General features: G+C 45.5%; 1 long non-coding RNA gene across 1 annotated transcript; it reads left to right on the top strand.

Annotated features, from left to right (window-relative positions):
• Positions 1-612: 612 nt before the first annotated feature.
• LOC133230418 (uncharacterized) lies at positions 613-7,615 on the top strand. The gene is made up of 4 exons (XR_009730846.1): positions 613-693; positions 1,443-1,512; positions 2,576-6,464; positions 7,065-7,615. It is a non-coding gene; the product is annotated as an uncharacterized LOC133230418 (long non-coding RNA).
• The last annotated feature ends 12,715 nt before the right edge of the window (positions 7,616-20,330 follow it).

The raw sequence follows: 20,330 nt of genomic DNA, 5'->3' as shown, positions 1-20,330 counted from the left end.
GTTGCTAGGTGTCTGTCTGTGCATCAGATCAGAGGCTGCGGAATGGACTCTTCCAGCCACCTGCTGCCCTCTTAATGAGGGGTGCACATGAGACCCAGCTCAGAATAGTTTCCACCCCCGGAGCTGGCAGGGCCCCAGGTTAACTTGGTGACTCCGGGCCAGTACAACAAATTTACTGTTATTCCCGCTTGGTAATTAACACCCTTGCTGCCTGCTCCAGCAGCTGATGCAAGAGAGATTTAAGGGAATATTTTAATCTGAAATCTAGCGGCAGGGAGATAAGAGTGGCGTGGCGAGGCTGGGCTGCAATCGACATATTTATCGTCCGAGGCTGACCATCCAACGAGTGAGTTCTGCTCGTCAGTTCAGATGGATAGCTAATCACTTTCTGTGTTTATGATTTCAATTTCTGTCCTTCGTGGGGTTGTGGTGAATTAGCTTGGTGCCATTTTCTAAAATATCAAGCATTTTTATACATTAGGTATAGTGAATGGCAAATACTTGATGTAAAGTCTGCAGTTTTACTCCATAACCAGATTGTAAAATATGAACTGAATTAATCATAACTGCGAAGACTAATGGTACGTTTTCTCTTATTTTATCTTTAGTGCCTTTCAGATCATGTTTTAAAACCTTCCCCGTCTGGCGTTGGGAACGCAGCCGCGGCTTGGTGGTGGATAGCAAGAGGCAAAGGTCAGACCGGAGGCTGCACAAATATTGTGCGCTGGATTTATTGTTTTAATTAAGAGCGTGGCAGTTCATCATAAACTGTTTATGGCGTTTCTGCACAGTGCAGCATTTTGAAATCAGCTGTTTTAATGAAAACATAATGTCATATCTGTCAAAGTTCTAAATATTTTGAAAGTGAAATATGGAAACAAGAACTTTGATTCTAGGCTTACCGAGATTAGCTCATTGAATTGCTTTTAAATCCCTTAAGAGGGTCACATCATGGGGACCGTATGGTTTCATGTAGGTGACTGGGGAAAAAAAAATTCTAGGAGGTTCTCAAGCTGGTTATTTAATAGTGAAAATACAAGTTGAAGGTTAATGTATCAAGAAACCAAACCATTACGGTTGGCGTTGGGGTTTTAGATTAAAGATGCAATAATGGGTGTGCAGGGCCTAGATGCTAAGCTGTTTGGGGAGGCCTAATTGTGCCGAGAGGGAGCCGGGAACCTCTCAGGGTAGGAGAGAAATGGAGGCGCCCCTGTCCTCCTTTTCCAGCGGTGAAGCTTTGACATCGCCATGTTTGCAACTAATTATTTATAATGACCTCAAAGATGATGAGGTTTCACAGACTTTTCAGGCTGAGCAGTTTGCAATCCTAGTAATTCCCTCTCATGGTCGCCGGGCATCTGTGTAGACATGTCAGCCATTCCAGTTACATTTGTTAGGGGGTCGGATAAAATATTTGTCTAATCTGGAAATTGTATTTTTAGCTGTACTCTCATTGGAAACAGAAATTAAGCTTGTCATTAGATGCCGGGCCACAGGAGTTGACTGAACAGGGTAATGTATGTTATATTCTGTGCTATACTTGGTCAAGTTTCATATATATCGTATTCCACATTATTTTATTAACTTTAATATCTACACTTCCTATTACCAGACATGCCCCTCATTCAAAGCACAGAGGCACAGTTCTCTAATCAGAAGTGACAGGCTATATACTTTCTCTCAGCCATTACTTGGTAGCCTAGAGCAAAGAACTCTGTTTCCTTGAAAATGTTTTGAATTGGGTTATTTTTATTGAAGTATTAAAGTAATTCTTCAGATTTTAGGCTATTATTTAAGTACTTTTGGGAGAATACAATAACCTCCGGATTCTATAGGCTTTGTTACTTTAACAATCCGAGCTGCTAAATGCATCTTTTTAATGCTGGTTATATAAGTGTCTCAGAACTCATCTGACCAGCGGAGGCTAAGAGCATTCAGGTAATTATAGAAAATTAGTAGGCTAAATTAGTTTAGGAAAGTACAAAAGTACAATATCAACACTGCTTGCACAGTCTAGGCCTTGCTGGTCAGATTTTTCAGTGACAAATTGGCTTTTCTGATGATTTTATCTTTGTGCTTTGGTAATTTGGTTGAAATAACCAATTGATTGGGTAAGAAAGCTGAGCTTGGGCGTGGGTTGGTGTAGTCTGAGAATGGATGGATGATTTCAATATGAATTCTAATCCATGATGTTGGAGGAGGTGGCAATGGCAAAGGTTAGACTTTGCCCTGTGAGTTTGATCAGGAGGACCCATGGCTGGACGGCCCCATTACTGGGGGCTTCTCGGGGGTCCCAGCTCAAGCCACAAGGAGATCTCATGAGCGCCTGTCTATAAGTGGCCACATTTTACCAAAAGCATTATAAAGAGGAGACTTTTCCCACATACTTCCTGAATCAACATGCTCCTGACACCCACATGGGCAGAGTCTTACTGTACTTTGGGTGCCCAGTGATGAGGGAGTCAACAGAAGTTTAGCAAAGGACTAGACCTCACTGAACACTCAGCACTCACCAAGCCACCAGTATTGGGTACATTGTCTTATTGAATCCTCCTTGTACTGGCCTCCTTTCCAGGCAGCAGAAGCCAAAAGAGAGGATCCCATCTGCTCGAGGCCAAGTGAGCAAAAGGCAGAGTTGAGATTGGAACTCAAGTTCATTGTCAAGATTCTTCTGCTCTGCCATGCCATCTCCACCGAACCTGATGAAGTAAAAGAGATTCCACTTCATCTTTTTCCTTTTGTCAGGTCTCAAGTTGGTTTTGTTTGCAAGCCGTCATTTCTTATGTGACTCAGAGATGAGAAGACGTCAAGAAGCTTTTAAGAAGAATAGTTTGCAATATATACCTAACTACAATCCAAGAAAATCAGTATTAGACCACTGGAAAAACACCTGGACCCACAAGCCTCCAATATACTCATTAGAATTAACTTTTTAGTGTGGGAAAACTGACATGATTAACTCTGTGCTAAGTGTAAATCCGAGAACCTGCTAGATATCCTGGGACATATTTGGAATTCATTATAAACCCCACAAAACTCTAGCCAATAATCTAGGCATTCTGCTCTGAGATCAAGCACATGAAATAGAAAACTTCTGACACTTGATAGGATTGTGCATACAAAAAATAGGGAAGTAGGGGCTTCCCTGGTGGTCCACTGGTTAAGACCCCGTGCTTCCAATGCAGAGGGTGTGTGTTTGATGCCTGGTTTGGGAACTAGATCCCATATGCCAAGCAGCACAGTCAAAAATAAATAAAGTCCAGATTCAATCAATTAAAAAAAAAAAAAAGAAAGCAGTGTAGAAAATAGGGAAGTGTAAATCCTTGGCAGAGATGTTAATGCGGATATGACAATGAAAGGTATTAAAAGCAAAAGTGGCTTTAAAAGCAACCAGCTAGACATCAGATAGAACTGGTTGGGTATTGCCATTTGGTAACCACTCTGGATGTCATGGTTCTAGCCGTCGAACCAGGGCATGGCCCAACATGCTGAAATGCTGTGGCTGTTCTTTCTACTAACCTACATGTGTGCACCAATTGAGTGAGGTTTACAAATGCATAAAGCCTTAGATCTTTATAGTAGGTTGGCACTGGTTACCCTCATTTTACAGATGAGGAAATCACATTTCGTTGACCCCTTAGCCTAAGGAATCCAGTTAAACAAAGCACAGTTGAGTTGGAGACAAAGGGAGAAAAGTTTTTAAGGAAAGTGCTCGAAACATCCTTTGTTATGTGTCTTGCTTGGGAACTGTCTTCCTTCTGCTGTGATTGGCTCTCTGTGGCATGGTTTATCACCACTGGCAGAGATGGGGGGTGTTCACCAAACATGCTCTCCTGTTCTTCCAAATTTCCCAGCTCCCTTGTGAATACAGAGAGTATGCCTTATTCTGGTCCAAGGGCTGCTGCCAGGCGAAAGCATCGAAGCCCCTTTGTATGGCTACCCATGGCTCACTTCCTTTGCTCATCAAGGCCTCTGTTAAAATGTAGGAGCCACAAGATCAATACAGCCTGGACCACTGAGTTCCATGGAATGTAGACAGCTGTCCTGCGAGTCTCCCAGAAGCTCATTGTGTTTTGTGAAAACAAGAAAGTAACACTGTTAAGCTAGTGAGCTTTGGAGGTTGTTTGTTACAGCAGCGCAAGCTTGTGCTATCCTTGCTTGCACAACTCTCTAAGCATTGGTTTTGACAACTTCTCCCCTCTTCCCAGGGCCCAGAAGTGGAGGCTTCTCTTCCTCCTTCCTCCATCCAGTTGGCTTTCGCTCAGGGATGACTGACTTTTCACGAAGCCATTTGTGATCTCTGTATTAGGAACACAGTATAAGAATGAATTGTACTGTTTGTGTAGATGTCACCATTGACTCCTCCTTGCTGAAACTGACTGTAACAAGTGGTCGGGGTTTCCACCTGAGGGTAATTCATATTTATTTGAGCTGCCACCGACTTCTTATTTCATTTGCATAAACTACCCAGGACAGAAGAGGAATCTCCCTGGACCCTGTTTATCTTGTGAAAGTGGAGCTTATCCAGAGGGTGGATCACTCCTCACATGGGCCTCTCTCCATCCCTTTTAGCGATGAATAATCATCAGTCATCAGGAGAGGGGATTAAAAAATAGATTTATTGCTATTTCTAAAAGTCAGAACTAGAGGATGAGTAAACACAACAGATGTATAAGGACATAAGTAGAAACACTATTTTACAATAACATGCACGGAAACACGTTTATGTCCTGGAAACGATGAAAAATAGCTCTCTTTAAATGATTTAACATTTGCTCTTCCTTATATACAGTTGAGCTTCCAGTGGGAGAACAAAGATGCTCACAGCTATCTTGGCTTTTGTGAGACTCTCTCTGAAAATCTTCTGGAATGTTCCATAAAGCCAGTGTATGGTTTAGCAGGACTCGGGGTGGTTCTTGGCACACATATACATGCATGTTGTCCTATTTCCCCATCCCCCCATACATGTGGGATCACCACTGGAGCGCAAGAGATCTCACGGCCAGAGTCAAAGAAGAAGGTCGTCTGGAACAAAGTCTGTTAGTGATGCTTCCTTCTGGAGACAAAGGAGGGTGTGCCTTCTCACCAGGAGCCGGCCCCGTGTGCCTGGGGTTGTGCTCCTGTGAGAACTCCATGTTCAAGGCCACTCTGGGTAGCTCATTTCTGCTGATGGTGGCAGATGGCAAAGCATTCATTGGAGGAAAGCTGATTTCATAGTTTGGCCCTTTACAGAGGCCTCAAAATGTGGGCTGTGTGGCCGACTGGATTGATCACATGGAAAAGGATTCTAAGAAAATGTGCTGATCTAGACACCTAGACATATTTCATAGTCCTTGAAAGTGGGTAATGTAATACCTTTTTTTAAATTATGTATTATTTACTTTTGGTTGCCCTGGGTCTTCGTTGCTGCCTGTGGCCTTTTTCTCTAGTTGTGGCCAGCAGGGGCTACTCTCTGTTGCCGTGCATGGGCTTCTCGCTGTGGGGGCTTCTCATTGCGGTGGCTTCTCTTGTGGAGCGCGGGCTCTCGGTGTGTGGGCTTCAGTAGCCACAGCACACAGGCTCAGTTAGTTGCGGTGCATGGGCCTTATTGCTCTGTGGCATATGGGATCTTGCCGGACCAGGGATCAAACCTGTGTTCTCGTACATTGGCAGGAGGATTCCTATCTACTGTACCAGCAGGGAAGTCCTGTAGTATCTTAAGCGGTGGATTCTTTGGAAGGGTTTTGCCTTGGGGTTTCTGAGGACCTTCAAGACCAGTGGGGTGTGAAGCTGGCAGAGTGAACCTCTGCAATGATGTGGCTCAGGGGTGGTGACAGCTACATGATGTCACAGCAGAACAGATATGAAAAGCCAGCTGACCGGTCCAGTCTGGTCCACACACTGGGAATGAGTATCTTTTCCTAGAATTGACTTCTTAAAGTCACCAACTGCTTGTTTTGTTGTCTGGGTGACTGTAGGTTTTAAAAATTTGGTTCCGGAAGTTCGCTGGAGGTCCGGTGGTTAGGACTCATTGCTTTCACTGCTGTGGCCTGGGTTGAATCCCTGGTAGGGGAAACTAAGATCCCATAAGCCACACAGCATGGCCAAAAAAATAAAACAAAACAAAATAAAATTTGGTTCAACCCAGTGATTGGGGAGTGGTACGAGAACAGCATGTTTGGAATGGAGAATGGAGTTGAGGGTCCAGGTCTCAGATACCTTTGATACAAACAGATCTCTTCTGGGCATAGCTTGGATACTGGAGGTATGATTTTTAAAAAAAATTTTTTTTATCAGAGTATTGTTGCTTTACAATGTTGTGTTACTTTCTGCTGTACTGAAAAGTGAATCAGCCATGTGTCTACACGTATCCCCGCTTTTTTTGGATTTCCCTCTGCTTTAGGTGACCTCAGAGCATTGAGTAGAGTTCCCTGTGCTATACAATATGTTCTCAGATGGATCCAGAGGTTGTCATACAGAGTGAGGTGAGTCAGAAAAACAAATATTGCATATTAACGCATATATGTGGAATCTAGAAAAATGGTACAGATGAACCTATTTGCAAAGCAGAAATAGCGACACAGACGTAGAGAACAAATGTATGGACCCAAGGCAGAAGGGGAGGGCGGGGTGAATTGGAAGGGTTGGATTCACATACACACACTGCTATGTATGAAGTGGGTAACTGATGGAGGTATGGTTTTTACGGCTCTCCCCCCGATCCTTGTGCGACTAACCAGGTTTTATTTCCTTAAGAAAGTGGTCTGAATGAAATTTACATGGGATCACAAAATTCCCCTCAGAAAAATAAGGCCAGAATTTGCAATATTTAGAAATGAGAGGCAGACTGTGTGGCTTGTCGTCTTTGTTTTGTGTGCACCAGATCACAAGCACGTGTGTGTGTGTGTGTGTGTGTGTGTGTGTGTGTGTATGCGCACACATGGGTGTGATGCCTCTGTGTCATTGCCAGCTTTGGAAATCTGTGACAGAAAAATAAGATCCCATAGGTGTGTGCTCATTCTACACGTGTCAAATCTCTGGTTTCAGGATTATTGAACTGGCTTCCATCTTTTTCTCTTCTGCAGGGGCACTGAGCAACCTTCATACTAATGCAATATTAAGGACCGCATAATTAGCCACCTTAATAAATTTTTTCCAAGATGGATAGGTGATGTTTGGCTTTCTTCAGAAGAAAACCTTCCTCTAATAGTATTCTGTGGGAATCTACGGCAAGAACAATGAACAGAAATATCTGGAAATATATTAAGATATATGTGCATATATTGGACATTAGCATCATACACTAAGCATATTGGGAATATGCTTCAAAATATTTCAAACATTGTTGACCTTTGTTATATAATCCCAGGCTTGGGGAAACATATTTGCATAGACTTAGCAATATATTGTAAATAACTACATAGGACACTGTGTATTTTTCCTTAAGATGCAGTATTATAAGCAAGACATTAAATTATGCCTATCAGACAAAGCAGCCGGATCTCTACATTTTTTTATAGCACATTCTATTGGGAAGACATCCCTGCTTCTAAAAAGCACATGCATTAACTGCCTGATTCATGTGGTGACATGTGGCATATCCAAATGCGTTATGGATCTCTCAGGAATAAAAACAACATAGCAAAACCATCACCTTGGGATGTTCATTGAGTGAATATTTTACAGACACACTCCTTTTATATTTATATAATAATTTAGTGTTATGACAATTTTTTTAGCCGAGTTGGCAGTTTTTCTTTTTTATAATGGTATTATATTTGTGAGCCTATTAAGTGCATATGGGATAAACTACAGAAAAAAGTATTTTTCATAATTCCTCAGGGTGCTTGTAGCAAAAAAAAAAGCATATTGGTTTAGAAAAATGTTAATAAAAGGTCAAGCAGAACTTTCCAGTGCTTAGCATGACAGCAGTGGCAATTTTGAGGCCTTTTTTGAATTGTATATCAAGGAGACGTGGGGATTTATGGGGCTTCCAGGAGGAAAACGGCGCCTAACGTCCTTTCTGGAAGAGAGACTGACCCTTTGCCAGGGCTGGTGAATTTTTAAACAAAGAATTGAAACAGCGTGTTGCTTTTCCCTCTTCATCCTTGTCTCCTCAGCCATGAGCCCAGGCTGGTCTCTGGCTTGGTCTGGGTCCCCAGGAGCAGCACTGGGCGGCTGACATCGGGGCTGATGCTCTGGCACCTATCCAGCTGGGCATCTTTCCAGGAGCTGGGGAGCCAATGCTGAAAATTGGGGTTCTTCTCCCCTTTTCTATCCTCTGAGGTAGAACAGCACAGCCGCCCCTTCAAACCAGAGGGACAAGGCGGGTGCATCCGGAGGGCTGGGGCCGTGCCCACCCACAGAGCAGGAGTACCGGGTGGTCCAGCCGATGGCCCGCGTGGGACTCCCCCTGCTCTCGCCCGACGCATCCTGTTTTTCCTGTGACCGGCACATCAGGTAAGAAAGTGGAAAAATGCATTTCTTAATCTCTTTCTCTCTTTCCTTTCAAAGAACTTATAAAGGCACAAAAATAGAGTGTGGTTATTTGGGGATTTTTATTTAGCGGTTGTCTGCATTTTAGCATGTTTCAGGCAAACCTATCCACTGTGATTCCGACCAGCCTCAAATTACACTTCCTCAAAATAGACATGTTCTCTGTAGAGAACTGGACAGGGAGTGACTGCCTTGGAACAGATCCAACCTGGGTCCCCAGGGGCGGAAGCCCAGGCACCCAAGCGCCTGGACTGGCAGGACCCACCCTCCCACGTTGTTTGGCAGTGGCCCTTGTGAGAAAGGTGGGGAAAGTCCCAGGATCCATAGGAGATGAATGGGTGGTTTGTCTCAGGATCTGCCCGATAGTTTTGTGTGTCTCATCAGCTCTCACATCCCGTCGGCGCTGCACTTAATGTGTCATTTCACAAATGACAGCAGAGTTGCTCATCAGAGCCCAACCTGGCTCCTTCCTGTGGGAAGAGGGGGCTTGTCTACTGGCACCGACTAGTCTAGAGGGCAAGACCCCCCAGGGCTGGGAGTTGGGGCTCCAGTTGAGTTGTGGCATCTTAAGTAGGGAACCGCTGACATGCAATTGTCTGTTTTCCGCCTGTGATGTCCACTCCTGGATGACCAGGTACCTCTTTACACGTGCCACGCTCTCAGCCGGGTGCCAGGGACACCAGGGTTGGTGAGGTGCTCTGCCCTTATCCTTGTGGCTTCAGAGACGCTTCCCCACGAACGCTCAATTATAGCCGTGGTGTGCACAGTGAGGACAAAGCCCCGGGCACGTGACAGTGTGACGTGGCAGGGCTGAGCTGAGGGGGAGTCGCAGAGGTGGGGGTCATCTTTATTTTAAAATTTGAGATTTTGCTCATACAGTTTTTCCCCATTAATTTAGATGTTTAAAAATATTGCACTTATCCCAGTTGTTGAGTGTTTGGCCCTGTTCCTGTGAATCAGGGCGACTAGACCAGGTCTGGGGTTGGTGGAGAAGATGCCCCCAAGGACGGGGGGTTGGCCTACAACCAGATGCATGGCTATTGGATGACCAGGAAGAACATCCCAGAGAGAGGGACACGCACACTCTGTTGTAGATGCAAGAGGGCTTGGTGTGCTCGATGTGAGGCCGAGCAGAGCAGAACAAGGGGCTCCGTGAACCACCTCCCCACCCCCAGACATTCAGGGCAGTTACCTCCCAGCAAAATGCCCTGTGACCTCCGTCCGTGGCTTCCTGTGAGCAGCACGCTCATGTCTCTCACCGCCAGCTTGGTTTTCAGAGGCGTGAGTAAGATGTGCCCGGCCGCAGGCGTGCACAAAATGAGATCTTCCCTGTGGTTCTCATGCTCTTCTCCAAGGGGCAGCATGGAGGGGCCCAGCCAGCTCCTCTGGGCCACCAGCCATGCCCAGGTCAGGGAGTCAATGAATCGTGTTCCTCCAAGGCCACTTTTGGACTACTGCTCTATAAAGGCCCTGACTGCCCAGCCTGGATGGGCCACTGCTGCCTGCTCAGTTCTGCTGGACCGGCCACACAGCACAGGGCAATGCCCTGTATGCCGCCTCTTCCAGGGCTCCCTCCTTGCACGGGTCTTCTTCCTCCAGGCTCCCTGGGCTGGAACTGTCTCTCCCTTTTCTGATGATCTCAGGCCTGAGGAGGGCTTGGGTGCCACGGATTCTCAGCACGCACTTGCCAGTTCCCAGCTTCCTGGTTTTGTCCTTGGGTCCCTTGATGGAACAGCTCGAAGGGGAGCATTCTGAATTAAAACGTGTTGTGTCTCTTTGGTGAGCCGGATCATGGCAAAGGTCACTGTAGGGGGCACCCTCCTGCCGGCAGGTGTATGTGGGGTGGGGGCAGGCCGGGAGGTGGGTAGTGAGTGCTGCTTTTGCTGTTGATGGGCTCTCCCCTGCGTTTCCAGCGGAGGGGCATCCCTGGTCATGGAAGCAGCAGGACAGAGACCATTCCCAGAGCACATAGCCTGGTGGGACCGTCCAACACTAATCCTGGGGAGTGGGCGTGGCTGAGTGTCTGCTGAGGAATCCCATGTTGGGTTAAAACAAAAAAAATTGGTTGTCTTAATGGGAACTTCCCTGGTGGTCTGCAGCAGCCACAGGTTCGCTCACTGGTCAGGGAACTAAGATCCTGCACCCTGTGAGTTGGGACCAAAAAGAAAAAAAGATCATCTTGATGTCTATTAAATGTGCTTATCTATATCCTGATTTGTGTCACCTCTCATTCCTTAACTGTTCTGAGACAGAAGGAGTTGAGGAACCCCACTGGACATGCAATTGTCATGGCCAGTGGTGGTGGAGCAGCCTCAATGTTCCTGGGAACTCACTGGCTCGGTTAGGACCCTGGACAGACAGACGCTGAGCCGGTGGGGAGGACTTTTGAACTGGAGAAAGGAGGAACTTGGAGCACAGACCCTTATCTGGGGGGCTGCCTTGCCCTGCCCCTCAACCACGAGCCCTCCCCACCCTCCGGGGCAGAGCTACCTACACCTGAACACTCAGCAGGGACTCACCCACCGGGCAGTTCTGGTCCCTGTGCGGAGGGGCCGGAGCTGATGGGCTAAAATTTGGGGCTTGATGTGATGCTGGGGGGGTACTCATCCCTTCATCCTCCTTCCTGCTCTGGCCAGTGGCACACAGGACTTCTCTCAAACATTGCACAGCAATGCCTTTAGCCTCAGTTAACGAGGGGCTTTTGTGCTCGTTACGTCATTAGAGTCTTGGGACCAGCCTGGTAATTAGAGCCATCTCACAGATGGGGAAGCAGAGACCCAGCTTGGTCCAAGATTCCCTGGTGCCAAGTGAGTAGCACGTGCTCAGCTTCCAGGCTGAGCTTTGCAGGCATCCCCGGGGGCAGTTCTGACTCTGGCGAGTCCTTCCCCAGCAGCACTTGCAGAGTGTCTTTTGGACCGTGATTTGTCACAGAGGTGAGAGCCACGCAGATTGTTGACTCTTCTGCAGCCAACGCTCTCAGTATGAAATTGATGATGGCATTGAGCTTGACCCGGCACTGAGCTTGATCCAAATGCTGTGTTGCCTTTGGATGCAAAACCGGGAGAGAAACAAGCCATTGGGTTGTGTCTACACATCCCTTCCACTCTCCCCCGTGCCTTCCTATATTTAGTAAACACTTGTTCAGCCTCTACCGTGTCCCAGGCATCTCACTGAGCACTGGCTGAGCAGTGGGTCGAGATGCTCACAGATGCTGCATGTGTTCTCTCAGCTTCTTTTAGGTGAGTTCCTTTGTTGTTGCAGCCAGAGTGGAAAGGAAAGGGCTCTGACTTCATGCCGTGGTGATGCTGTCCAGGCAGGACCATGGCATTTGGCCAGCTGTGATACCTCAGGGGTCCCGGGGGCACATCAGAGACTGCTGATACTAAGATGTCCATGGTGGGCTCTGCATGTCACTTCCCAAGACCTTTCCATGCCAAGGCAGCAGGTTCCGGTAGCACCGTGCCTGGGGACTCTTTGGGGGATGACCTTCTCTTATCACATCCCTTGTGCATTTGTTAGTTGCTTGGCCATGTCTGACTCTTTATGACCCCATGGACTGTAACCCTCCAGGCTCCTCTGTCCATGGGGATTCTCCAGGTAAGAATACTGGAGTGGGTAGCCATGCCCTCCTCCAGGGATCTTCCCAACCCAGGGATCAAACCTGGGTCTCCCACCCTGCAGGCAGACTCTTTACTGTCTGAGCCACCAGGGAAGCCCTGGAGACAAATGGATTACCGTTAAGTGGCTGAGAGGACCTCAAACTGGAGTTGCAGTATTTGCAACCACACAGGCACCCCCTTCTCTGGTGCCCTTACATTTACTCAACGGGGTGATACCTCTGGGCATTAGGGCACTGATTGAACTCCTAAGCTGCCTGGTATGAGAGAATCCCCCTACCCCTATCCTGACCATATGGCCCTCTAGATACACACAGAACAGCCACAGCCAGCTCTGGGTGAGGATGAGGGAAGTCACTAATTCCTCTCTGATGTGTTTGCACAGAGGCTGTGAACCCTAGTGTCTGAGCCCTAGAAAGGCACAGGACCAACCTAAGACTGTCCCCAGGGCCTGTCCCCCAGGTCCTCTGTTCCCCAACACCCCAAGGGTGCTTTCTGGCTACAGAGAAACAGAGGAGATCCAGACTGCTTCAGAAACTGGGGACCTAGTGCACAAAGAAATGGAAATAGGGCACCAGGAAAGGCAAAGACATTGTAATTGATGGTTTATAAGATACATAGGTTTAGAACAGTTTTACAAGAATGATTAAATTTTGAGGGGTTCATTTTTATTATCCAAAAGATGATAATGATTTAAAAAATGATTTAGTAGGGAAGACACAGATTCCTTCCCCTGCCCCCATATAAACAGTGGACTCACATTGGGAGAAAGTAGGTCCTAGAAAGCCATTAGTAATATCCTAATCCCAAAAAATAAATGTAAGATCACATATAGTCCTCCTTCCATAACACAGGGCATTGAATGCAGGAAAACTTCAGATCCACACTTTTTGGGAAGCATGCCTTCTGTGCTGGTCCATGTGATGATGGGAAGGTGGCAACTCTGACTCCATGATTCCTGTTCTCCTTTCTTCATTTAGCTACCAACTGGTCAACATTTTGGACTCAAAGACAGTTTCTGGGTTCGGGAGGGATAGGGTGGTCATCCCCTCAGCTTGTTCGCTTTCAGGAATGTCCAGACCTACTGAGGGATGGGCTTCCTGAGCATCCTCGGTGACTAGAAGAAGAAATCCCTCCAGATTCCAACCCCAAGATGCCTTGTGGCTGCTCACTAAATTAGCAAAGCGTGATGGCCAGTGCTGCCCAGTTCTCACAAGCCAGGCCACTCCAGCCCAAGCCTAGCATCTGGGGTCTCCAGTGCCTGGGGTCTCTTGGCTTCTGAACGTGCCTGCTGTGCACCACCCTCAGCCCAGAACCAGTGGTCTCATGGGCAAACAAAACTGGATCACGTCATTCTGCATAAAACTTCCAATGACTCCCATTACATCCAGAAGAAAATTAAAACTCCCCACTGTGGCCTAGAAGGTTCTCCAGGCTTTGCCACCCATCCTTTCCCTCAATGTCTCGGACCCCCTCTTCTGCTATCTCACCTTTGCTTTCTCTCCTGCAGTTACAGTGCTGCTGCTGCTAAGTTGCTTCAGTCGTGTCCTACTCTGTGCAACCCCATAGACGGCAGCCCACCAGGCTCCGTCCCAGAGATTCTCCAGGCAAGAACACTGGAGTGGGTTGCTATTTCCTTCTCCAGTGCATGAAAGTAAAAAGTGAAAGTGAAGTCGCTCAGTCATGTCTGAGTCCTAGTGACCCCATGGACTGCAGCCTACCAGGCTCCTCTGTTCATGGGATTTGCCAGGCAAGAGTACTGGAGTGGGCTGCCATTGACTAGCTTCTTCTTCTTCTTTTTTTAAATATATATTTATCTGTGACGGTTCTTAGTTGCATCAAGTGAGTCTGCACACGGACTCTTTAGTTGTTGAACTCTTCAGGTGCCATGCATGGCTTAGTTGCTCTGCAGCATGTGGGAGCTTAGTTCCCCGACCAAGGCGGATCGAACCCGCATCCCTGCATTGCAAGGCGGATTTTTAACTGCTGGACCACCAGGGAGGTCTCCATACAAGCCTTCTTGCACCTTCAACCTTGCACTGTTCCCTCTGCCAGGAAGCCTTGCTACTCATTTCATTCCTCTCCTGCTGAGAGCGGCTTCCCGAAGACTTCCCTAAGATAGCTCCTTTCCCCAGCCTTCTTTATCCGATGTCTGCTCAGCACATATCTCACCCCAGCACTGCTTCCTTCCTTGGTTGTCTCCCTGACCCTGGAACTCCTTAAAGGTTCATGCCTGGCAGCTTTTAGAATGTGCCTTGCTGTTTTCTGAGAAAATTTTCTGAGTCTGTTTTCTGAGAAAATTTGATGAATAAGTGAATGAACAGCCAAATGCACTGCTGGTAAGGAATGTAAATCAGTACCTTCCTAGAAAAGCCCTAAAAACTGTTTTTCTCATTAACAATTGATAAGAAATCATTAAATGGAGAAAATACCAATCAGCAAAAATATTACAAATTACTTATATATGAAATTAACTATTAACTACATTCGCCTTGTAAATTACTGTATAAAATGTGTTGACAATGTACTGACTTTAGATTCTAACGTGTATCAACAGAGTGTAAATAAAATAGTGTTGAAATACAGAAACATGAACTGTATAAGAAAGTATTGCTTTGCACTGCTAATTCCAAACTAGCAGATGCAAACTAGTGTATAAAGGATGAATAAACAAAAAGGTCGCACTGTTTAGTACAGGGAACTATATTCAATATCCTGTAATAAGCCATAATGTAAAAGAATATGGAAGAGAATATATATTTATGTATATATATGTATTTTCTATACAGCTGACATTAGCACAACTTTGTAAATCAACTATACTTCAATGAAAGAGAAAAAAGTTTTGATAACTGCATATGGAGTTTACCTGTTTATCTGTATTGATTATCTGCATGGACTCAGCACCATTGATGAAAAAAACAAATTGCAATTATTTTTTGGAGGTACACCCCTATAGTTTTTTCCCATGTGTGTAGAGAACATAGTTACATTGTTTGTAATTTGCTTCTTATTACTTAGTAGTATGTTATGAACATCCCTAAAAGTTATGAGGGACATTTCTATAACGTTTTTAAGGACTCTATTGTATGCAGAATATATATAATTTTCTACTCTTCTATTTTTGGGCGTTCGGTTTGTTTCCAATAACAACAAACAACTTACAGCTAAATCCTTATACATATCCATAATTGATTCCTTTGGAAGTAGAATCTTTGGCTCATGCATTTTTAAGGAATTTTATAGTATTACTAAATTACCCTTCATAAAGGTCACCTAATTTATCCTATCATCACTGGTGTTGAAACAATTCATTTTGCCCCCTCTATAAGCACCATATATTATCATTGCTTTTATCTTTACCAATATAGAAGCAAAAATGATTTCTCATTTTTGGTTCAATTTGTGATGTCTTTGAGCATCTTTTATGTGTTTATTTGTCCTTTGTATGTACTCTTTTGTGAATTGCCACTCAGGTCCTCAATACATTCTTTTTCTGTTGAAGTATTTGTCTTTGTTATTAATTTGTAAGAAAGCTTTCTACACTGGGGGCATTAACGTTCTCTCTGCTATATATGTTAAAAATGTTTTTTCCCTGTTTTTGCTTTACCTTGAAATTTCAAAACTGCATTTTTCACTTATGAATATTTCAGAGTTGCAGAACTAAAATCTAGCTATCTTTTTTTTTTTTTCTTTCTAGTTTCTGCCTTGGGAATTGGTCTTAGAAAAGGCTTCCCCATTACAATTTATGTAAATGGTACTTTTGTAGTTTCACTTAAAAATTAAACTCTTGAATTCATATACGACTTGTTTTGATATATGACATGAAGTAGGGTGCTGGCTTTACTTATTTTTTGAACGAGTGATAGAATGTGCCCATAACTTTATCAATTATCCATCCTTCCCTCACTGATATAAATGCCTTCATAAATGTATATATATTTGCTGTTTTAATCATTGATGGGACTTCCCTGATGGTCCAGTGGTTAAGAATCTGCCTTCTAATCCAGGGGATGAGGGTTTGATCCCTGGTTGGGGAACTAAGATCCCACAGGCCGGGGAGCAACTAAACCCCTGCACCACAAACTGTAGAGCTCACATGCTCTAGAGCCCTCATGCTGCAACTGGAGAGAAGCCTGCATGCTCAGTGAAGAGCCAGTATGCCCCAAACAAGATCTGACACAGCCAAAAAAAAAAAAAAATTATTTTTTAAGTAGTTGCTTCCTGCAATATATTTTAATAACTGGCTGAGCAAGTTTCTTCTAATTTCTCTCTCTCTTTTCCCTTTTTTCCTTTAAAAAATGTTACCTGGAAATTTTTTACTTATTCATACTTTTGGATGAAACTGGAAATCAATGTGACAAAAATCTCAGAAAACTTCTGATGGAAGTTGGATTGGGCTTGCATTCAGTTGAAAGATTAGATATGGGGAGATTGACATGTTGACAGTACGGAGCCTTTCTGTCCAGGAGCTAGAGGTTCACCTTTCATTATTTACTTGAGCACTGTTTTATGTTCACCCATCATTTTCTGTAACGTTTTTTACATAGGTATTGCGCATCTAGAAAATAGTGTCATTAAGAACCTTGAAAAACTAATTCCCTTAGTAATTCCACTTTTATTGATCAGTCTTAACAATGTGAACAAAGATCTATATGTAAAGATGTCAGTCACAGTATTATTTACATTATAACCTGGATTAGATGAGTTAAACATCAGAGATACTTTAAATGGACAATAATTGGAAGGTGATTAAAGAACTTTTAATTCAGTTGTAAGTCAAAATATTATGCAGCCCTTAAAAAGATACTCCACATTTATGGAAATTACTTTAGTGGAAATGTTACATAGGAAACCAGGGTTGAATATTATATGAACACTTTTATATTGTATGTTGATCTTCTATATGTATTGGTGGGATGGTCACGTAATAAGAAGAGAAAAATATACCAAAATGTTAATAAGACTGGTTATATTTAGGAGACGTGTTATGAATGATCTCTATTTTTAATTTGGGGTTTTCGGTACTGTCTCATTTTTCTGCACTTCGTATGTATGGATGCCCTAACTGGAGCAAAGTGAACATTTATGGGAAGTGAGCCTGCAGACCGCGCTTGTGGCTCTAGCGGGCGGGCAGGGGAGTCGGCGCTGGCCAGCGCAGTGCCGCGCGCGGCCGGAGGGTGGCAGTGTCCGCTCGCAGACTCACCGCTCGGCCCGCTGACCTTTGTCAGCCTCGGCGGCCTCTCGTTTATCACTGATCACAAGAGTGGAATGAACATATTTACTTGTGTTTTGCTTTCCACTTATAATATCTAGTGGCATGGGAGGGAAATGAAAACAATTGTTCATAGGGGAAATTTATGAGGTTCATCTGGCTGCGAGATTTCCGTAGTTGCCCTGCGCCGCCCAGGGACTTGGATTGCTTTTTGCATCTTCAGGCGAGGAGGCAGGCGCGTTTCCATCTGCCGGAACGCTCTTTAGTGTTCGTCATCTTGGGTTTTAGAGGCAGTTGCCTCTGAACGGCAGACTTTTCCAGACTTCTTTTCCTTCCCCTTAAGTTTGAGAGGAGCCCAAGGCTCCCCCTTTGGGGCTGTCGCATCATCTTCCGGTGTTTCAGAGTGGTCCCGATTTCAAGCCAGGCGCTCCAACAGAAGTCCAGATTAGCCAGGATTTCCTGGCTATCCAGGGATGTTCTAAAATTCCTTCCCTTCAAGGAGCTGGGATGGGGCTCTGCTGACCCCTCAGGAACTTTGGGAGGCCTCTCCAGAGTCATGAGATAGGAGATGGAGTGTGGATGGGCCAGCCCTTACTCTCCCAGTCCTAGCTGCCTCCTGAGGCCTGTGGTCTTATATCCAGAGCTGGGGTTGGGGAAACTGGGGTAGCGACACTAGAGAACTGAGGGCTTTGTTGGAGAGGTGTGCCTGGGCGGAGGTGGGAGCTGTGAGTGGTGGGGTGGGCTTCTGTCCCTGTCCAGCAGAGAGCCGGGCCAGGCCATGGGAGTTGCTGACTATGACCAAGGCGAGGACAAGTCAGTGAGTCTGTTATATCTTCAAAAGACCCCTTGAGCCTCAGGCTCATGGAACTTGCTCCCAGGAACCTGGAACCAGGTGTGCCTGAAGCCCAGCCCTAGACAGAAACGTCCAGGGACTGAGCTGATCTGTTGCTCTGCTGAACCGCCTTCTCCCAGCCTATGGGACACACCCAGCCTGGGTAGAGGATGCCAGGGGCTCACCCTCCAGGTGAGGCTGAGAGGGCTGTCCACGGTGTGTGTTGTTGTCCATTCACTCAGTCGTGTCCAACTCTGCAACCCCATAGACTGCAGCATGCCAGGCTTCCCTGTCTTTCAGTGTCTCCTGGAGTTTGCTCAAACTCAGGTGGCATTCTGGAGTAGGTTTCCATGCCCTCCTCCAGGGGATCTTCCTGATGCAGGGATCGAACCCATGTCTCTTATGTCCTCTGCATTGGTAGGCAGGTTCTTTACCACTGGTGCCACCTGGGAAGCCCATGGAGCTGAGTGTAAAAAGAAAAAGCCAGGCTGGCTATACCGGGAACACATGGTAACAGAAGCATAGAAGCTGGAGATGTTAAAGCCACAAGAATTACTGACATGAACTGTGGAGTCTTTTGCATCACTTGTGTGTGTGTGTGTGTGTATGCTAATATTGTCTACAGTGGGAAAAGTTGTTCATGGTTATAATGGATCCTGGATTCTGTTTTCTCCTTCCTTCTTTTCTTTCTTCCCTCCTTCCTTTCTCTCTCTGTCTCCTCTCCCTCCCTCTTTTCCTCTCTCCCTCCCTTCTCCCCCCTCCCTCCATGCCTGCCTTCCTTCCTTCTGTCTTTCCCTCCCTCTTTTCCTTTCTCAGCTGGGGGATGTTTTCCTGACGTGACCTTGGGGTGGCATGAGGGCAGAGCTCACAGGGTCCTGGCTCCAGACCAATACCATCTCGTGGTGGTGGCTGGCGTCCTTCCAGCTCTGTGCCTGCAAGGGTGTGACAGGGTGTGGCCACTGCAGGGCGCAGCATCAGGCCAACTGGTGAGCCTTTGATGGCAACTGGCTAGCACGAGGGCCTTGGGGGCGGGGCTTGGCTAAGGCCTTCTTCTGCAGCTGCAGCCCCAGCACCCGTGAACACCGCCTGAGACCCCTCTGCATCACTGAGGGATCAAGTCTTCCTTCAGCCAGAGCTGGTATCCTCTAAACGGGAAGAAAGGGAAACTGATTCACTCTCTGTCTCGAATATATAAAGACCTCATGTTGTCATCGGCGAGGACCCTGGTTTACATTTGCTGGGAGACAGCGTCTCGATGTCTCTCCCCACAGGACCCTCCCTCAGCTCATTACAAATCCACCTCATTTCCCCAGCAGTCTTACAATCAAATTACTCAAAATTGCACTGCTTTATTGCATATTGCTAAACTCCGAGATAAGCAAATACCCAGATAATGAACAATTATTTATGACAAATGATTACTTTTACATATAAGATGAACCATTTCCGTTAGGTGCGGTAAAGGTGACGGCCCCTCCCTGAAAAATGAGCCTGCGGTTTTCGGTTTTCGTGTGGAATGGGGCAAGCGCCCGCGGAAGGTTGGGTCTGGGCGGGGCTGCCTCTGTGCAGGTTCCTGCCAGCTGTTCCAGAAACTGCGTTTACAGGCTATGGGAGCCTCAGGCCGGTGGGGCAGGCAGTCCGCTCTTTCCACCAAAGGCAACCACACTTCCATCCCACCCTGGAACTGGGCGAATTCCATGATGTTTCCCCCTTTCTCCATCTTTGAATATGTGATGATGAAAGCATGAGAGAATGTGACATGTTCCACTGATTGCATTTGCATTTAAGTGTTCAAAATAATATATTATTTGAAACTGAACTTTTCTTAAATTATTTATGGACTCACTAAAAGTATGCTTTGGTTATTTCATCCCATTTCCACAGTTCTTCTTGTGAACAGAATCGTCTCCCAGCTAATTATAACATACAGTATTTCTCCAGCAGTCTTACAATCAAATTATTCAAAATTGCATTTCTTTATTGCATATTGCTAAAACCCAAGACAAGCAAACATCAAGATAATAAACAATTATTTATTGCAAATTATTACCTAATATATAAGATTAACAGCTTGTAACTATTAAGATTAATACATGTGGTAAACTGTATTTATTATACTTATTTTGTAGCAAATATCTTTGTATAAAACATATGTTTATGTATTGCAATTAATGAGAAAAAGTGTAAGATT

The sequence above is a fragment of the Bos javanicus genome, chromosome 18, assembly GCF_032452875.1.
Source record: "Bos javanicus breed banteng chromosome 18, ARS-OSU_banteng_1.0, whole genome shotgun sequence".
Classification (NCBI taxonomy): domain Eukaryota; kingdom Metazoa; phylum Chordata; class Mammalia; order Artiodactyla; family Bovidae; genus Bos; species Bos javanicus.
The sequence above is the reverse complement of the archived record's forward strand: the minus strand, read 5'-3'. Positions and strand labels throughout refer to the sequence as shown.